We start from the raw sequence: 19,947 nt of genomic DNA, 5'->3' as shown, positions 1-19,947 counted from the left end.
GTTTTTCTACTCTAACTTCTACGTTTTTCAACCGATTCAACCCATTCCAACTTTCAACTGTTCATCTTTTGCCTACCTATTCCACACCTTCCCACTTACCAAAATTTCCAAATTTTCAATTTTGAAATTCAACCAAATTCTACAAAATTTGGTTTTTCTACTCTAATTTCTACATTTTTCAACCGATTCAACCCATTCCAACTTTATTCACTTTGGTCACCTCATCCTTACCATATTCACCCCCTTCACCCCCACTTCCACTATGCTTACACAATTCAACCCTTGACCCCCACTTCCAGTGTGGCGGCCATCTTGGATTGACCCTGAAGTGCTCCCAATGACCCTAGAATGAACCGGAAGTGCCCCAAATCGAACCGGAAGTGACCTTAGGTAAACAGGAAGTGACCTTAGGTAAACCGGAAGTGACCCCAAATCAAACCGGAAGTGACCTTTTTAAACCGGAAGTGACCTTTTTAAACCGGAAGTGACCCCAAATTAACCGGAAGTGACCTCAGCTAGACCGGAAGTGCCTCTAGTCAAACCGGAAGTGACCCAAATAGACCGGAAGTGCCCCAAATCAATCCGGAAGTGACCTTAGGTAAACAGGAAGTGACCTCAAGTAAACCGGAAGTGACCCCAAATCAAACCGGAAGTGACCTTTTTAAACCGGAAGTGACCTTTTAAAACCGGAAGTGACCCCAAATAAACCGGAAGTGACCTCAGCTGGACCGGAAGTGCCTCTAATCAAACCGGAAGTGACCCAAATCAAACCGGAAGTGACCTTATTTCAACATTAACTGCCCTAAATAGCTACATTAGTCGCTAACTTTTGCATTTTTTGTCCGATTGAACCCGTTTCAACATTTTAACCCCAAAGGTGAACCTCCTGAAGCTGTTTTTTTTCGTTTTGTTCCAAATTTTACAATATTTTGGCGCAATTATTTTTTCTTTTAATTCCCATTCATTCTCTATGGGGATTCAATATTTGCTCTAACTTCTACATTTTTTAACCAATTCAACCCGTTCCAACATTTGACTGTTCATCTTTTGCCTACCTATTCCACAACCTCCCACTTACCAAAAATTCCAAACTTCAAATTTGAAATTCAACCAAATTCTCCAAAATTTAGTATTACACTTCTATTTTCCACATTTCTCAAGAAATTCAACTCATTTCAACATCATTCGGCATCATTCCCAAAGAAGTGATTCAAAGTCTTCGCCTTCACACGCAATTTCTCCAGAAATTGCATTTTCTAGTTATTATTATTATTATATTTTATTCTCCACACTTTTTTGTCCCGCTTCTTCTTCCACATAATTCATCCGATTCACTCCGTTCCACTTTTGACGTATTCCAAATATTCACGAGATGAGCGCTTCCATTTTTCTCGTTCCGAAAATTTTCCGATTTCGCAAAATTCGCGACTTTACGACAAATTTTTCCCCATTCATTCTCAATGGCAGATTCTACATTTCACATTTACGTCATTCCCCTTTTAAATTCACCTCATTCAGCACATTCAAACCACATTCGGAATGATTCTCGACATTCCCAAAATTCCCAAATTCAAAAATTTCACGTTTTCACGTTAAAAATTCCGACAAAATTTCACGAAATTTCGTTTTTCACCTCTAGTTTCTACATTTTTCAACCGATTCAACCCATTCCAATTTTCAACTGTTCATCTTTTGCCTGCCTATTCCACAACTTCTCACCTACCAAAAATTCCAAAATTTCAAATTTGAAATTCAACCAAATTCTCCAAAATTTCGTTTTTCTACTCTAACTTCTACGTTTTTCAACCGATTCAACCCATTCCAACTTTCAACTGTTCATCTTTTGCCTACCTATTCCACACCTTCCCACTTACCAAAATTTCCAAATTTTCAATTTTGAAATTCAACCAAATTCTACAAAATTTGGTTTTTCTACTCTAATTTCTACATTTTTCAACCGATTCAACCCATTCCAACTTTATTCACTTTGGTCACCTCATCCTTACCATATTCACCCCGTTCACCCCCACTTCCACTATGCTTACACAATTCAACCCTTGACCCCCACTTCCAGTGTGGCGGCCATCTTGGATTGACCCTGAAGTGCTCCCAATGACCCTAGAATGAACCGGAAGTGCCCCAAATCGAACCGGAAGTGACCTTAGGTAAACAGGAAGTGACCTTAGGTAAACCGGAAGTGACCCCAAATCAAACCGGAAGTGACCTTTTTAAACCGGAAGTGACCTTTTTAAACCGGAAGTGACCCCAAATAAACCGGAAGTGACCTCGGCTAGACCGGAAGTGCCTCTACTCAAACCGGAAGTGACCCAAATAGACCGGAAGTGACCCAAATCACCCCGGAAGTGACCTTATTTCAACATTAACTGCCCTAAATAGCTACATTAGTCGCTAACTTTTGCATTTTTTGTCCGATTGAACCCATTTCAACATTTTAACTCCAAAAGTGAACCTCCTGAAGCTATTTATTTTCGTTTTGTTCCAAATTTCAAAATATTTTGGCGCAATTGCTTTTTCTTTTAATTCCCATTCATTCTCTATGGAGATTCAACATTTGCTCTCACGTCTACATTTTTTAACCGATTCAACCCGTTCCAACATTCAACTGTTCATCTTTTGCCTACCTATTCCACAACCTCCCACTTACCACAAATTCCAAACTTCAAATTTGAAATTCAACCAAATTCTCCAAAATTTAGTATTACACTTCTATTTTCCACATTTCTCAAGAAATTCAACTCATTTCAACATCATTCGGCATCATTCCCCAAGAAGTGATTCAAAGTCTTCGCCTTCACACGCAATTTCTCCAGAAATTGCATTTTCTAGTTGTGTGAAGGCGATGGCCTTCACACATATGTTATTCTACACCATTCTCTATTATTATTATTATTATTGTGTGAAGGCGATGGCCTTCACACATATGTTATTCTACACCATTCTCTATTATTATTATTATTATTATTATATTTTATTCTCCACACTTTTTTGTCCCGCTTCTTCTTCCACATAATTCATCCGATTCACTCCGTTCCACTTTTGACGTATTCCAAATATTCACGAGATGAGCGCTTCCATTTTTCTCGTTCCGAAAATTTTCCGATTTCGCAAAATTCGCGAATTTACGACAAATTTTTCCCCATTCATTCTCAATGGCAGATTCTACATTTCACATTTACGTCATTCCCCTTTTAAATTCACCTCATTCAGCACATTCAAACCACATTCGGAATGATTCTCGACATTCCCAAAATTCCCAAATTCAAAAATTTCACGTTTTCACGTTAAAAATTCCGACAAAATTTCACGAAATTTCGTTTTTCACCTCTAGTTTCTACATTTTTCAACCGATTCAACCCATTCCAATTTTCAACTGTTCATCTTTTGCCTGCCTATTCCACAACTTCTCACCTACCAAAAATTCCAAAATTTCAAATTTGAAATTCAACCAAATTCTCCAAAATTTCGTTTTTCTACTCTAACTTCTACGTTTTTCAACCGATTCAACCCATTCCAACTTTCAACTGTTCATCTTTTGCCTACCTATTCCACACCTTCCCACTTACCAAAATTTATAAATTTTCAAATTTGAAATTCAACCAAATTCTACAAAATTTGGTTTTTCTACTCTAATTTCTACATTTTTCAACCGATTCAACCCATTCCAACTTTATTCACTTTGGTCACCTCATCCTTACCATATTCACCCCCTTCACCCCCACTTCCACTATGCTTACACAATTCAACCCTTGACCCCCACTTCCAGTGTGGCGGCTGTTAGAGATTTGCTCACTCCAACTTATTTTGCAAGAACCAAAACAGGAGACAAGCAAGTTCTTTTAGACACCTGCAGGTGGAGAGTCCATTCGTCGCTGTCTGAACAGCGATTATCGAATGAAGTCTGAACTCTCCTTCCTGCGAGGGCATATTTATTAGGAGGAACAGAGTGGGGGTGAGAGTGGGGGTCAGAGTAGACAAATGGCCGAAGCCCCTGGCTGATCAAAGCACAGCAGGGGGTCCTTCACGATGTTGTGTGAACTAAACAACTTTGATTGCTTCCTCTGCAGCTAGTCACTTTGTTCTACTACTTTTGTTAAGACAGGACAGGCGAGTTTAATTATTACAGGTTACATTCTAACATAATCATAGGATCAAGATAACCTGGAAAACCCTAACATCTCCCTCCTGTTTTATCATATGATTATGTCACCCCAAACAACAAAGACAAGTAAGAAAGAAAAACATATATATATGTATAATGAAGAAAGAAGAATAGTAAAAATAAAAACAACAAACAATGATAGCAACACTTTCCAGTGAAATTGAGGCATTACCTCAACACCCCAGATCAAACTTATTGTGTAAGCGAAAAACCTGCTGGCCAGATGTTATTAGCAGGAAAATTCTTACACGGTCCCTTTGCCTTAAGGCGACCAGAATGCTATCAATAAAAACAAAAAGAAAAACAAAGAAACAGTACATCAGCGTATCCATTACTTGCGAAGCATATTTGATGGTCAAATCAACAAGTTTCCGTAATACATGCTCAACAGAACAGCATCTACGCAATCCACGTCTCATTATCATTATCACATCTGTCACGTCTAAGAAGTTGTATATGTGCTCGCATTTTCGTCAGCTGCTGATGTTCTAGTCTGTAGGTGAGGTCTGTCACACACACTGGCGCACACACTCGTGTCCAGTTGGCAGGCAGCATCGGACAACTCTCGTGACCACAAAACCATGATCCGTACTGAACAGGTACGTGCACTCATAGGATGCAGGTGAGGCAGTGCCTCTGAACTTCTGGCTGAAGTAGGTCCCGTCCGATGGTGCAGCCATGTTGGTAGTAGAGCCCTTACACCTTGAAAACGGCTCTCTCATCCTGGCACACAGCGGTGATGTCCAAAGCTCCCATCCAGTTTCCTCCTGGAGAGCAGTCGTCGTTAATGCATTTGTGGGTCCTGCAACCTTGGGTGCAACATGTGTAGTCAGCAAGACTTGGAATGGTCCCTCCCGTCGTGGCTGGCCCAGTTCCTTCCTTTGATGACCTCGATGTAGACCCAGTCTCCTGGATTGATGGGGTTGTCGACCTGTGAGGAGGAAAGATCAAGCGGCAGTAAATTTGTCTTTGACACAGTTTGAGCGTCCTGATCATATAATCTGCCAAGGACTGCTCTTCATCTGTTGTTTGCAACTCTCGTAGTCAATTGTAGTGCCCATTTAACTGGCAAATAGGAATGTTTGCGGGAAGAGTTTGAACACTTCCTAATGATTCCCTTTAACCAAAAACTATTTATGACAGGGGCGTTCCCATTTATTGCCTCCTGGTTTAAAAGAGATTGTCTTACCCATGCCTTCTTTCTCCTCACACGCTCGCATCCACACAGGGTGTGAACACACACACACACGCACACGCACCCACGCAGACAAAGAGATTCTAATCCATCTCTCATGCAGCTTCTCTTGATAGAATCTCCTATTGGTAACTGTATAGCAGACGTTTTAGCATATAATCCCATACTCTGCTCTCTCACTTCTACTTTTTCATGTCGGTGCAGTCGTAGGTGGCCCCTATTGCAGTCATTGTCTTGTTAACTGTCGCCTTGTGACTCCTATGCATGATTGTGTGAATGTCAAAAATTGAACGTACCTAACTTTCTGACCATCCAACCTCCACTGTGGTATAAAAAACCTTACTATTGTATTGAGTAGGTACATTGAGCAACCTAGCTTCCTCCTGACTGCCAAATGTCCTGTTCTAAAATTTATATAACTCGACCTCTACGTCTTAAGCTTGATGAGCCAAAATATCAGATCTTGCTCTTGTTTCCTACCGTTTTAGCCTATTTGTTTTATCCAAATCCGTTCAATCTCTGATTATAATCTGTACCCCTACGTATTTTCCAAATTTTTATTTATTTATTTATCAAATCTCCTCAGTTCTGTCAAACTCAGTGCACAATGAACCTCCCTTCCACTTTGAACCAAGCTCCACCAAATTTGGGAACGCCGTAGCAAGGAGTGCGATTTGGTTGTCAGACACTCCAAGTCCATATCTTTTTGCCGCACTTCACCCTATCAAGTTGGTGTTCTTTTGTTGTTGCTTCAGAGTGACCCCATCCATCACTCTTGAATGAGTCCATTGTTCAAATGAGTCAATTTTCATCATTGTGAGTTCCTCCGCTTTCCACTGTCTTTTCTCGTCCCCGAGGATGTTGTATTTCCTCTGGAGTGTACTTGTCCTCCTCCAAGCACAACAGCAGTCTTTTCTTGTCCTTCGCCAAAGGTCAAAGGTGCTTCAGAGCCAGGCACCATTTTGTGGTTGTTCACGGCTGCAGGCGAAGACTCGGCTTGGGTTTCAGGGGCCCTGACACTGAGAATGACAGGCTGGTTTGAACACTTGTAAGACTATCTCCAAATGTAGCTGCTTCCATCAATTTGCTGGTAATGTTTGTTTACCAAACTTCAAATTCTTCTAATAACAGCGGTCTCGTTTTTATATCGTAAATCCTGCAACTCATCCTATTTTTGAGCTACATTTTATCTATAGTTCCAATTTAATCAGACAGTATGTTGTCTTCTGTATCATTATTGAAGATCAACTCATCGAGGTCTGCTTTCCACATCAAGCCCTGATCTGTATGTCTTGACCTCTCACATGTTATTGTCATGCTTGCTCAAAAATGTGATTTAGAGTATGGTGCTGTGAATTCTCAATCTCCCCAATGAAATTGGATCTCCCCTCGTAGTTCTTATCGTTCTCATGTTCCTGTTAGCCTGCAATTGTCCAAATCAAAAATGTTTTCTTTTAACTGTCTTTCTTTTGAACCTCTAAATCTCTCGTGTTGCTAACCTATCTACACCAGAACAAAAAAATTACCACAATATAACACCAAATGTATTCGAAAATTCATTGTCATAAAGTGTTGTATTATTACTATCTTCCACTATCTGTCCTACTCACTCCCCCCCTTTTGAGGCTTGGCAACGCCCATGCCTCACACCTTGACAAACTTTTTGGGAGAATGCGTTCTTTACTACATACGATTCCATCATCATTTAATTTGACTTTCTTTCCAAAACGCTTCTCAATTTCTCAGTTCACACATCTTCTACATGTGTTACTGGTTCTCCAGTTTTTTTTCTCTAGTTAATTATCAATCCAAAAGCTACGTGTTTCTTTCTAACATTCAACCTGCTCAAAATCACTCTTTCATCAAAGTCGCTCTACTAATTTTCTATAGTAGTTGCCAACAACTTGAACCATTCAACCTGTAATTTCTTTTCATTCAGGCTATCATTCATCAATGTTCATTTGCATCTCACACGCAGTCTCCAAAAAGGAGTCTTTCTATCACATTGGTCCCAATTCATCCAAGCTCACCACACAACATTCATATATCATTTCCAACTTAGGTTTCCTGGTAGAGCAATCCACCAATTCAAAAAAGACTTAACTAAAACAACCAACTGGCAAATTAATCTGATTTTTTCCTTTGTTTTTAAATTTGAAGAACTCAATCTCTCAGATTTAGCTTGCATTTAGAATTTTGTATAATCTTATAACACAACCAATCAATTATTCCTATTAAATGTAGCATTGCAAAATCTTAAATTCACAATTTAGCTTCTTCCAATTCTTGAAAGCATGTTCTGTCATTTTTTTTTTTTTTTTTTTTTTTTTTTTTTTTTTTTTTTTTTTTTCCGAATTTCTCATGTGGGCTCGACACTTTACATGCACTAGTGTGGATTAGTTTCTGCTTGCAAACAGATTTCTTTTTCCTCTCATTTTTATCTTTCAAAATCATTTCTGTTCTGCGGTGCAAATTGGATAGACCACAGTCTAGCAAATTTTTTTTATACTAAAACTTTAGCCAATGTTCATCATTTTAACATATACGCACACACATGCACAGCTCTCGCATGCAAAAGGTAGTTCCCAGCAACAATGATTCGTCACAGGCTGGCCATTTCCTGTGGTCGATCATGAGCTGGTCCCTCCCATGCACACGAGGACAGCACATTCTAATTTTATTTATTTATCTTCTAGAAGCAAGTTGCATTTCTTTACCACTTGATTTGCATATTTTAACTTCAGTGTAACACAATTTGAGCTCTAGTCATTTGTAATTTGGGCATACAAACAGCATTGTCATACTTCTTGGATGGACAGGACTTCTAATAATCAAAAAAAATTCTAATAATCTGACAATGACATGTTTTGCTGTCATATGGGCATCTATTCTTTCTTTCTCTGTATGAGCATAAGCGGTCAAAGAGGAGGAAGCTTGTCATGCTAAACATTTGGCTTCTCCTCTGCTCTTTCCTCCACCCTTTGATTGATATTGTTTTGCAAAACGACACTCTCGTGTGAAGTGTCCTCGTCTCCCACAGTTCCAACAGTTGTCAGAATCTCGTGGGGGTTTTGAATTATATGGCGGCCTGCGACCTTGTTGGCCTCTACCTCTCCCTCTGCCTAGCTGGGACCCTTGGAAGAAGACTGTTGTATCTTCATCTAGTTCATCATCATCATTATCTAGATGAAATACATCAGAACTTTTGCCTTTTTTGATCACCTTTTCAGCATGTCTGGCCCATTGCATAGTTGTTGTCACACTTGCAACATCCACTTCCACCAAATGTTTCCTCACCAAGTTGCCTATTTCAGGGCGGAAATTAGTGAGGAGCGCATTTTTAAGCTGTTGTTGATAAGCACTCTCAGCTGTATCATTGAATGGGATGCCACTATGTACCCAGAATTCTTTTTCAAATCTCAATTGAATGGCGGCCTCATCACTTTTCAACTTTCTATCTTTTGTCTTTTGGATTTGTTCTCTTCTTTCTTGTGAAGCTTTCAACCACATTTTAGCACAATCCACTTCTTCCACATTTCAAATTTCCTTGTACTCCATACATTTTCTTCCACTTCAGCATGTATTGCATACAATTAAGAAATCTACTTGCCATGAACCTCTCGTTTTAAAGAAGAGCAGAGCAAGAGATTTACCATTCTTATTTCCCATCTTAATTTTAGTAGCTTAAGGTTTTACAATTTTTTTTCAATTTTTTTTTTTCTTTGAGGATCCTCAATGCAGGTTTAAATTGACCTTTCAACAAATTACTAGCCTGTTTTATTGCCGTGGATCAACGCTAGAACTGCTTTTTAGTCAATTTATCCTACCAGTCACACACTCAATCACACAAACGCCAGCGCTTTTTTAGGCCTATCCAGGGATGGGTGTAAAACCCTCCCAAACAGCTTTGGAAAAACGGACAAAAGAAAAAATCTACGCCCTTCTTCAATTAAGAAAAAGAAGCTCTGTTTTTCTTAGCCCGTTTCTTCCACTGGGACTTGAACCCAAGCTGTTCTTTGGCTTGGAAAAACATACAAAGAAAAATCTACGCCCTTCTTTGATTAACAAAAAAGAAGCTCCGTGTTTCTTAGCACGTTCCTTCCACTGGGACTTTAACCCAAGCCAGATCCCTCAGCTCGGAAAAACAGACAAAGAAGGGTCTACACACTTCTTCGATGAACGAAAAAGAAGCTCTGCCTTTCTTAGCCTGTTTCTTCCACTGGGACTTGAACCCAAGCTATCTCCCGTGCACCTCTATGTGTTACGCGTTTAACAACACAACACAATTTCAAGCCTTTAACTTACTTGTCCCCTGGTTCGTTGCACTGCCGGGTCCCGTCAATCCACCTCTGTCAGACGAAGGCAGACCTAAGATGCTGGCCCAGCGAAGAATTCTCTTCCCAGGACTTTCTTTTCCAGGTCCTCCAAATGGACGCTGGCTTGTCGACAATGCAGCACGTCCTCCTTCGCCGGTCAGATGGTGGGTATGAGGGTCCCGGGTTTCGGCACCAAAATGTTAGAGATTTGCTCACTCCAACTTATTTTGCAAGAACCAAAACAGGAGACAAGCAAGTTCTTTTAGACACCTGCAGGTGGAGAGTCCATTCGTCGCTGTCTGAACAGCGATTATCGAATGAAGTCTGAACTCTCCTTCCTGCGAGGGCATATTTATTAGGAGGAACAGAGTGGGGGTGAGAGTGGGGGTCAGAGTAGACAAATGGCCGAAGCCCCTGGCTGATCAAAGCACAGCAGGGGGTCCTTCACGATGTTGTGTGAACTAAACAACTTTGATTGCTTCCTCTGCAGCTAGTCACTTTGTTCTACTACTTTTGTTAAGACAGGACAGGCGAGTTTAATTATTACAGGTTACATTCTAACATAATCATAGGATCAAGATAACCTGGAAAACCCTAACAGCGGCCATCTTGGATTGACCCTGAAGTGCTCCCAATGAACCTAGAATGAACCGGAAGTGCCCCAAATCGAACCGGAAGTGACCTTAGGTAAACAGGAAGTGACCTCAGGTAAACCGGAAGTGACCCCAAATCAAACCGGAAGTGACCTTTTTAAACCGGAAGTGACCTTTTTAAACCGGAAGTAACCCCAAATAAACCGGAAGTGACCTCAGCTGGACCGGAAGTGCCTCTAATCAAACCGGAAGTGACCCAAATCAAACCGGAAGTGATCTTATTTCAACATTAAGTGCCCTAAATAGCTAAATTTTAGCTAACTTTTGCAATTTTTGTCCGATTAAACCCGTTTAAACATTTTAACCCCAAAATGGAACCTCCTGAAGCCGTTTTTTGTCCTTTTGTTCCAAATTTCAAAATATTTTGGCGCAATTGCTTTTTCTTTTAATTCCCAGTCATTCTCTATGGGGATTCAAGATTTGCTCTAACTTCTACATTTTTTAACCGTTTCAACCCGTTCCAACTTTCAACTGTTCATCTTTTGCCTACCTATTCCACAACCTCCCACTTACCAAAAATTCCAAAATTCAAATTTGAAATTCAACCACATTCTCCAAAATTTAGTATTACACTTCTATTTTCCACATTTCTCAAGAAATTCAACTCATTTCAACATCATTCGGCATCATTCCCAAAGAAGTGATTCAAAGTCTTCGCCTTCACACGCAATTTCTCCAGAAATTGCATTTTCTAGTTGTGTGAAGGCGATGGCCTTCACACATATGTTATTCTACACCATTCTCTATTATTGTGTGAAGGCGATGGCCTTCACACATATGTTATTCTACACCATTCTCTATTATTATTATTATTATTATTATTATTATATTTTATTCTCCACACTTTTTTGTCCCGCTTCTTCTTCCACATAATTCATCCGATTCACTCCGTTCCACTTTTGACGTATTCCAAATATTCACGAGATGAGCGCTTCCATTTTTCTCGTTCCGAAAATTTTCCGATTTCGCAAAATTCGCGAATTTACGACAAATTTTTCCCCATTCATTCTCAATGGCAGATTCTACATTTCACATTTACGTCATTCCCCTTTTAAATTCACCTCATTCAGCACATTCAAACCACATTCGGAATGATTCTCGACATTCCCAAAATTCCCAAATTCAAAAATTTCACGTTTTCACGTTAAAAATTCCGACAAAATTTCACGAAATTTCGTTTTTCACCTCTAGTTTCTACATTTTTCAACCGATTCAACCCATTCCAATTTTCAACTGTTCATCTTTTGCCTGCCTATTCCACAACTTCTCACCTACCAAAAATTCCAAAATTTCAAATTTGAAATTCAACCAAATTCTCCAAAATTTCGTTTTTCTACTCTAACTTCTACGTTTTTCAACCGATTCAACCCATTCCAACTTTCAACTGTTCATCTTTTGCCTACCTATTCCACACCTTCCCACTTACCAAAATTTCCAAATTTTCAATTTTGAAATTCAACCAAATTCTACAAAATTTGGTTTTTCTACTCTAATTTCTACATTTTTCAACCGATTCAACCCATTCCAACTTTATTCACTTTGGTCACCTCATCCTTACCATATTCACCCCCTTCACCCCCACTTCCACTATGCTTACACAATTCAACCCTTGACCCCCACTTCCAGTGTGGCGGCCATCTTGGATTGACCCTGAAGTGCTCCCAATGACCCTAGAATGAACCGGAAGTGCCCCAAATCGAACCGGAAGTGACCTTAGGTAAACAGGAAGTGACCTTAGGTAAACCGGAAGTGACCCCAAATCAAACCGGAAGTGACCTTTTTAAACCGGAAGTGACCTTTTTAAACCGGAAGTGACCCCAAATAAACCGGAAGTGACCTCAGCTAGACCGGAAGTGCCTCTAATCAAACCGGAAGTGACCCAAATAGACCGGAAGTGACCCAAATCAACCCGGAAGTGAACTTATTTCAAAATTAACTGCCCTAAATAGCTACATTAGGCGCTAACTTTTGCATTTTTTGTCCGATTGAACCCGTTTCAACATTTTAACCCCAAAAGTGAACCTCCTGAAGCTTTTTTTTTACGTTTTGTTCCAAATTTCAAAATATTTTGGCGCAATTGCTTTTTCTTTTGATTCCCATTCATTCTCTATGGGGATTCAACATTTGATCTCACTTCTACATTTTTTAACCGATTCAACCCGTTCCAACATTCAACTCTTCATCCTTTGCCTGCCTATTCCACAACTTTCCACTTACCAAAATTCTCTACAATTTCGTTTTTCTACTCTTTTTTCCACATTTTTCAACCGATTCAACCCATTCCAACTTTATTCACTTTGTTTACCTTATGCTTACCATATTCACCTCCTTCACCCACACTTCCAGTGTGGGGGCCATCTTGGATTGACCCTGAAGTGCCCCCAATGAACCCAGAATGTACCGGAAGTGCCCCATATCAAGCCGCAAGTGACCTTAGGTAAACAGGAAGTGACCTTAGGTAAACCGGAAGTGACCCCAAATCAAACCGGAAGTGACCTTTTTAAACCGGAAGTGACCTTTTAAAACCGGAAGTGACCCCAAATAAACCGGAAGTGACCTCAGCTGGACCGGAAGTGCCTCTAATCAAACCGGAAGTGACCCAAATCAAACCGGAAGTGACCTTATTTCAACATTAACTGCCCTAAATAGCTACATTAGTCGCTAACTTTTGCATTTTTTGTCCGATTGAACCCGTTTCAACATTTTAACCCCAAAGGTGAACCTCCTGAAGCTGTTTTTTTTCGTTTTGTTCCAAATTTTACAATATTTTGGCGCAATTATTTTTTCTTTTAATTCCCATTCATTCTCTATGGGGATTCAATATTTGCTCTAACTTCTACATTTTTTAACCAATTCAACCCGTTCCAACATTTGACTGTTCATCTTTTGCCTACCTATTCCACAACCTCCCACTTACCAAAAATTCCAAACTTCAAATTTGAAATTCAACCAAATTCTCCAAAATTTAGTATTACACTTCTATTTTCCACATTTCTCAAGAAATTCAACTCATTTCAACATCATTCGGCATCATTCCCAAAGAAGTGATTCAAAGTCTTCGCCTTCACACGCAATTTCTCCAGAAATTGCATTTTCTAGTTATTATTATTCTTCTATTTTATTCTCCACACTTTTTTGTCCCGCTTCTTCTTCCACATAATTCATCCGATTCACTCCGTTCCACTTTTCACGTATTCCAAATATTCACGAGATGAGCGCTTCCATTTTTCTCGTTCCGAAAATTTTCCGATTTCGCAAAATTCGCGAATTTACGACAAATTTTTCCCCATTCATTCTCAATGGCAGATTCTACATTTCACATTTACGTCATTCCCCTTTTAAATTCACCTCATTCAGCACATTCAAACCACATTCGGAATGATTCTCGACATTCCCAAAATTCCCAAATTCAAAAATTTCACGTTTTCACGTTAAAAATTCCGACAAAATTTCACGAAATTTCGTTTTTCACCTCTAGTTTCTACATTTTTCAACCGATTCAACCCATTCCAATTTTCAACTGTTCATCTTTTGCCTGCCTATTCCACAACTTCTCACCTACCAAAAATTCCAAAATTTCAAATTTGAAATTCAACCAAATTCTCCAAAATTTCGTTTTTCTACTCTAACTTCTACGTTTTTCAACCGATTCAACCCATTCCAACTTTCAACTGTTCATCTTTTGCCTACCTATTCCACACCTTCCCACTTACCAAAATTTCCAAATTTTCAATTTTGAAATTCAACCAAATTCTACAAAATTTGGTTTTTCTACTCTAATTTCTACATTTTTCAACCGATTCAACCCATTCCAACTTTATTCACTTTGGTCACCTCATCCTTACCATATTCACCCCCTTCACCCCCACTTCCACTATGCTTACACAATTCAACCCTTGACCCCCACTTCCAGTGTGGCGGCCATCTTGGATTAACCCTGAAGTGCTCCCAATGACCCTAGAATGAACCGGAAGTGCCCCAAATCGAACCGGAAGTGACCTTAGGTAAACAGGAAGTGACCTTAGGTAAACCGGAAGTGACCCCAAATCAAACCGGAAGTGTCCTTTTTAAACCGGAAGTGACCTTTTTAAACCGGAAGTGACCCCAAATAAACCGGAAGTGACCTCAGCTAGACCGGAAGTGCCTCTAATCAAACCGGAAGTGACCCAAATAGACCGGAAGTGACCCAAATCAAACCGGAAGTGACCCCAAATGAACCGGAAGTGACCTCAAGCAAACCGGAAGTGACCCCAAATCAAACCGGAAGTGACCTTTTTAAACCGGAAGTGACCTTTTTAAACCGGAAGTGACCCCAAATAAACCGGAAGTGACCTCAGCTAGACCGGAAGTGCCTCTATTAAAACCGGAAGTGACTCAAATAGACCGGAAGTGACCCAAATCAAACCGGAAGTGACCCCAAATGAACCGGAAGTGACCCCAGGTAAACCGGAAGTGACCCCAAATCAAACCGGAAGTGACCTTTTTGAACCGGAAGTGACCTTTTTAAACCGGAAGTGACCCCAAATAAACCGGAAGTGACCTCAGCTAGACCGGAAGTGCCTCTAATCAAACCGGAAGTGACCCAAATAGACCGGAAGTGACCCAAATCAAACCGGAAGTGACCCCAAATGAACCGGAAGTGACCTCAAGTAAACCGGAAGTGACCCCAAATCAAACCGGAAGTGACATTTTTAAACCGGAAGTGACCTTCTTAAACCGGAAGTGACCCCAAATAAACCGGAAGTGACCTCAGCTAGACCGGAAGTGCCTCTAATCAAACCGGAAGTGACCCAAATAGACCGGAAGTGACCCATATCAAACCGGAAGTGACCCCAAATGAACCGGAAGTGACCTCAAGTAAACCGGAAGTGACCCCAAATCAAACCGGAAGTGACCTTTTTAAACCGGAAGTGACCCCAAATAAACCGGAAGTGACCTCAGCTAGACCGGAAGTGCCTCTAATCAAACCGGAAGTGACCCAAATAGACCGGAAGTGACCCAAATCAAACCGGAAGTGACCCCAAATGAACCGGAAGTGACCTCAAGTAAACCGGAAGTGACCCCAAATCAAACCGGAAGTGACTTTTTTAAACCGGAAGTGACCTTCTTAAACCGGAAGTGACCCCAAATAAACCGGAAGTGACCTCAGCTAGACCGGTAGTGCCTCTAATCAAACCGGAAGTGACCCAAATAGACCGGAAGTGACCCAAATCAAACCGGAAGTGACCCCAAATGAACCGGAAGTGACCTCAAGTAAACCGGAAGTGACCCCAAATCAAACCGGAGGTGACCTTTTTAAACCGGAAGTTACCTTCTTAAACCGGAAGTGACCCCAAATAAACCGGAAGTGACCTCAGCTAGACCGGAAGTGCCTCTAATCAAACCGGAAGTGACCCAAATAGACCGGAAGTGACCCACATCACCCCGGAAGTGACCTTATTCCAACATTAACTGCCCTAAATAGCTACATTAGTCGCTAACTTTTGCATTTTTTGTCCAATTGAACCCATTTCAACATTTTAACTCCAAAAGTGAACCTCCTGAAGCTATTTATTTTCGTTTTGTTCCAAATTTCAAAATATTTTGGCGCAATTGCTTTTTCTTTTAATTCCCATTCATTCTCTATGGAGATTCAACATTTGCTCTCACGTCTACATTTTTTAACCGATTCAACCCGTTCCAACATTCAACTGTTCATCTTTTGCCTACCTATTCCACAACCTCCCACTTACCACAAATTCCAAACTTCAAATTTGAAATTCAACCAAATTCTCCAAAATTTAGTATTACACTTCTATTTTCCACATTTCTCAAGAAATTCAACTCATTTCAACATCATTCGCCATCATTCCCCAAGAAGTGATTCAAAGTCTTCGCCTTCACACGCAATTTCTCCAGAAATTGCATTTTCTAGTTATTATTATTCTTCTATTTTATTCCCGCCACTTTTTTGTCCCGCTTCTTCTTCCACATAATTCATCCGATTCACTCCGTTCCACTTTTGACGTATTCCAAATATTCACGAGATGAGCGCTTCCATTTTTCTCGTTCCGAAAATTTTCCGATTTCGCAAAATTCGCGAATTTACGACAAATTTTTCCCCATTCATTCTCAATGGCAGATTCGACATTTCACATTTACTTCATTCCCCTTTTAAATTCACCTCATTCAGCACATTCAAACCACATTCGGAATGATTCTCGACATTCCCAAAATTCCCAAATTCAAAAATTTCACGTTTTCACGTTAAAAATTCCGACAAAATTTCACGAAATTTCGTTTTTCACCTCTAATTTCTACATTTTTCGACCGATTCAACCCGTTCCAACTTCCAACTGTTTATCTTTTGCCTACCTATTCCACAACCTCCCACTTACAAAAAAATTCCAAATTTTCAAATTTGAAATTCAACCAAATTCTTCGTAATTTCGTTTTTCTACTCTAATTTCTACATTTTTGAACCGATTCAACCCATTCCAACTTTCAACTGTTCATCTTTTGCCTGCCTATTCCACAACTTCTCACCTACCAAAAATTCCAAAATTTCAAATTTGAAATTCAACCAAATTCTCCTAAATTTCGTTTTTCTACTCTAACTTCTACATTTTTTAACCGTTTCAACCCGTTCCAACTTTCAACTGTTCATCTTTTGCCTACCTATTCCACAACCTCCCACTTACCGAAAATTCCAAGATTCAAATTTGAAATTCAACCACATTCTCCAAAATTTAGTATTACACTTCTATTTTCCACATTTCTCAAGAAATTCAACTCATTTCAACATCATTCGGCATCATTCCCCAAGAAGTGATTCAAAGTCTTCGCCTTCACACGCAATTTCTCCAGAAATTGCATTTTCTAGTTGTGTGAAGGCGATGGCCTTCACACATATGTTATTCTACACCATTCTCTATTATTATTATTATTATTATTATTCTTCTATTTTATTCTCCACACTTTTTTGTCCCGCTTCTTCTTCCACATAATTCATCCGATTCACTCCGTTCCACTTTTCACGTATTCCAAATATTCACGAGATGAGCGCTTCCATTTTTCTCGTTCCGAAAATTTTCCGATTTCGCAAAATTCGCGAATTTACGACAAATTTTTCCCCATTCATTCTCAATGGCAGATTCTACATTTCACATTTACGTCATTCCCCTTTTAAATTCACCTCATTCAGCACATTCAAACCACATTCGGAATGATTCTCGACATTCCCAAAATTCCCAAATTCAAAAATTTCACATTTTCACGTTAAAAATTCCGACAAAATTTCACGAAATTTCGTTTTTCACCTCTAGTTTCTACATTTTTCAACCGATTCAACCCATTCCAATTTTCAACTGTTCATCTTTTGCCTGCCTATTCCACAACTTCTCACCTACCAAAAATTCCAAAATTTCAAATTTGAAATTCAACCAAATTCTCCAAAATTTCGTTTTTCTACTCTAACTTCTACGTTTTTCAACCGATTCAACCCATTCCAACTTTCAACTGTTCATCTTTTGCCTACCTATTCCACACCTTCCCACTTACCAAAATTTCCAAATTTTCAATTTTGAAATTCAACCAAATTCTACAAAATTTGGTTTTTCTACTCTAATTTCTACATTTTTCAACCGATTCAACCCATTCCAACTTTATTCACTTTGGTCACCTCATCCTTACCATATTCACCCCCTTCACCCCCACTTCCACTATGCTTACACAATTCAACCCTTGACCCCCACTTCCAGTGTGGCGGCCATCTTGGATTAACCCTGAAGTGCTCCCAATGACCCTAGAATGAACCGGAAGTGCCCCAAATCGAACCGGAAGTGACCTTAGGTAAACAGGAAGTGACCTTAGGTAAACCGGAAGTGACCCCAAATCAAACCGGAAGTGACCTTTTTAAACCGGAAGTGACCTTTTTAAACCGGAAGTGACCCCAAATAAACCGGAAGTGACCTCAGCTAGACCGGAAGTGCCTCTAATCAAACCGGAAGTGACCCAAATAGACCGGAAGTGACCCAAATCAACCCGGAAGTGAACTTATTTCAACATTAACTGCCCTAAATAGCTACATTAGGCGCTAACATTTGCTTTTTTTGTCCGATTGAACCCGTTTCAACATTTTAACCCCAAAAGTGAACCTCCTGAAGCTGTTCTTTTACGTTTTGTTCCAAATTTCAAAATATTTTGGCGCAATTGCTTTTTCTTTTAATTCCCATTCATTCTCTATGGGGATTCAACATTTGCTCTCACTTCTACATTTTTTTACCGATTCAACCCGTTCCAACATTCAACTGTTCATCTTTTGCCTGCCTATTCTAGAACTTTCCACTTACCAAAAATTCTCTACAATTTCGTTTTTCTACTCTTCTTTCCACATTTTCCAACCGATTCAACCCATTCCAACTTTATTCACTTTGTTTACCTTATGCTTACCATATTCACCTCCTTCACCCCCACTTCCAGTGTGGCGGCCATCTTGGATTGACCCGGAAGTGCCCCCAATGAACCCAGAATGACCCGGAAGTGCCCCATATCAAACCGGAATTAACCTTAGGTAAACAGGAAGTGACCTCATGTAAACCGGAAGTGACCCCGAATCAAACCGGAAGTGACCTTTTTAAACCGGAAGTGACCTTTTTAAACCGGAAGTGACCCCAAATAAACCGGAAGTGACCTCAGCTAGACCGGAAGTGCCTCTAATCAAACCGGAAGTGACCCAAATAGACCGGAAGTGACCCAAGTCAAACCGGAAGTCACCTTATTTCAACATTACGTGCCCCTAATACCTACATTTGCGCTAACTTTTGCCATTTTTGTCCGATTAAGCCCGTTTCAACATTTTAACCCCAAAAGTGAATTTCCTGAAGCCGGGTTTTTTTTCCGTTTTTTTCCAAATTTCCACGTTTTGGCGCTATGTTTTATTTCCCATTCATTGTCTATGAGGATTCAACATTTGCTCTAATTTTGCAATTTTTGTCCGATACAATCCTTTTCAACATTTGAACCCCAAAAGTGAACCTCCTGAACCCGTATATTTGTATACGTATTCACGTATAGACGTGAACATTACATTTATTCCGGTGTTGCCGCTGCTACGTGACGACGGTAAGTCGCAACACAACGCCCTAAGAATTCAAATGGCCAAATGTTCTCAATAATGGTCTAATCTACTATAAACTATTATGTTTACGTCCATATGTTTGTCTGCCTGTGAGTGTAGGAAACCTTGCCTCAAACGGTCCTCGCGTCTTCATGCTATTGTTAGCACGCTCAAGTACAACCGGCAAGACGCATTCAAGTTTGCTCGAAGAATCAAAAACCCGCTTCATTGTATTCATCTCTGAATACAGACAGCAAACAAGAAACGTATCCACAATGTACCCAATCGAAGTGCATGTGCGTCTATCGTTAAGGGTAGATAACTGATAACAGCCCAAGATTATTATTACAAAAGTCGTGTCCAAAACAACCACAGACAACACTGCCTCGCCACATTGCAAAATTATCACAGAATTGTCCAAACTCTACTTTTGATGTTCAACCAGCAGCACATCGTCATTTTTGTGACTAGATACGTGGCTCAAAACACGGTAATTTAATAAGCTT

The sequence above is a fragment of the Syngnathus scovelli genome, chromosome 7 (genome assembly GCF_024217435.2).
Source record: "Syngnathus scovelli strain Florida chromosome 7, RoL_Ssco_1.2, whole genome shotgun sequence".
Lineage (NCBI taxonomy): Eukaryota > Metazoa > Chordata > Actinopteri > Syngnathiformes > Syngnathidae > Syngnathus > Syngnathus scovelli.
Note: the sequence above shows the minus strand (reverse complement) of the source record.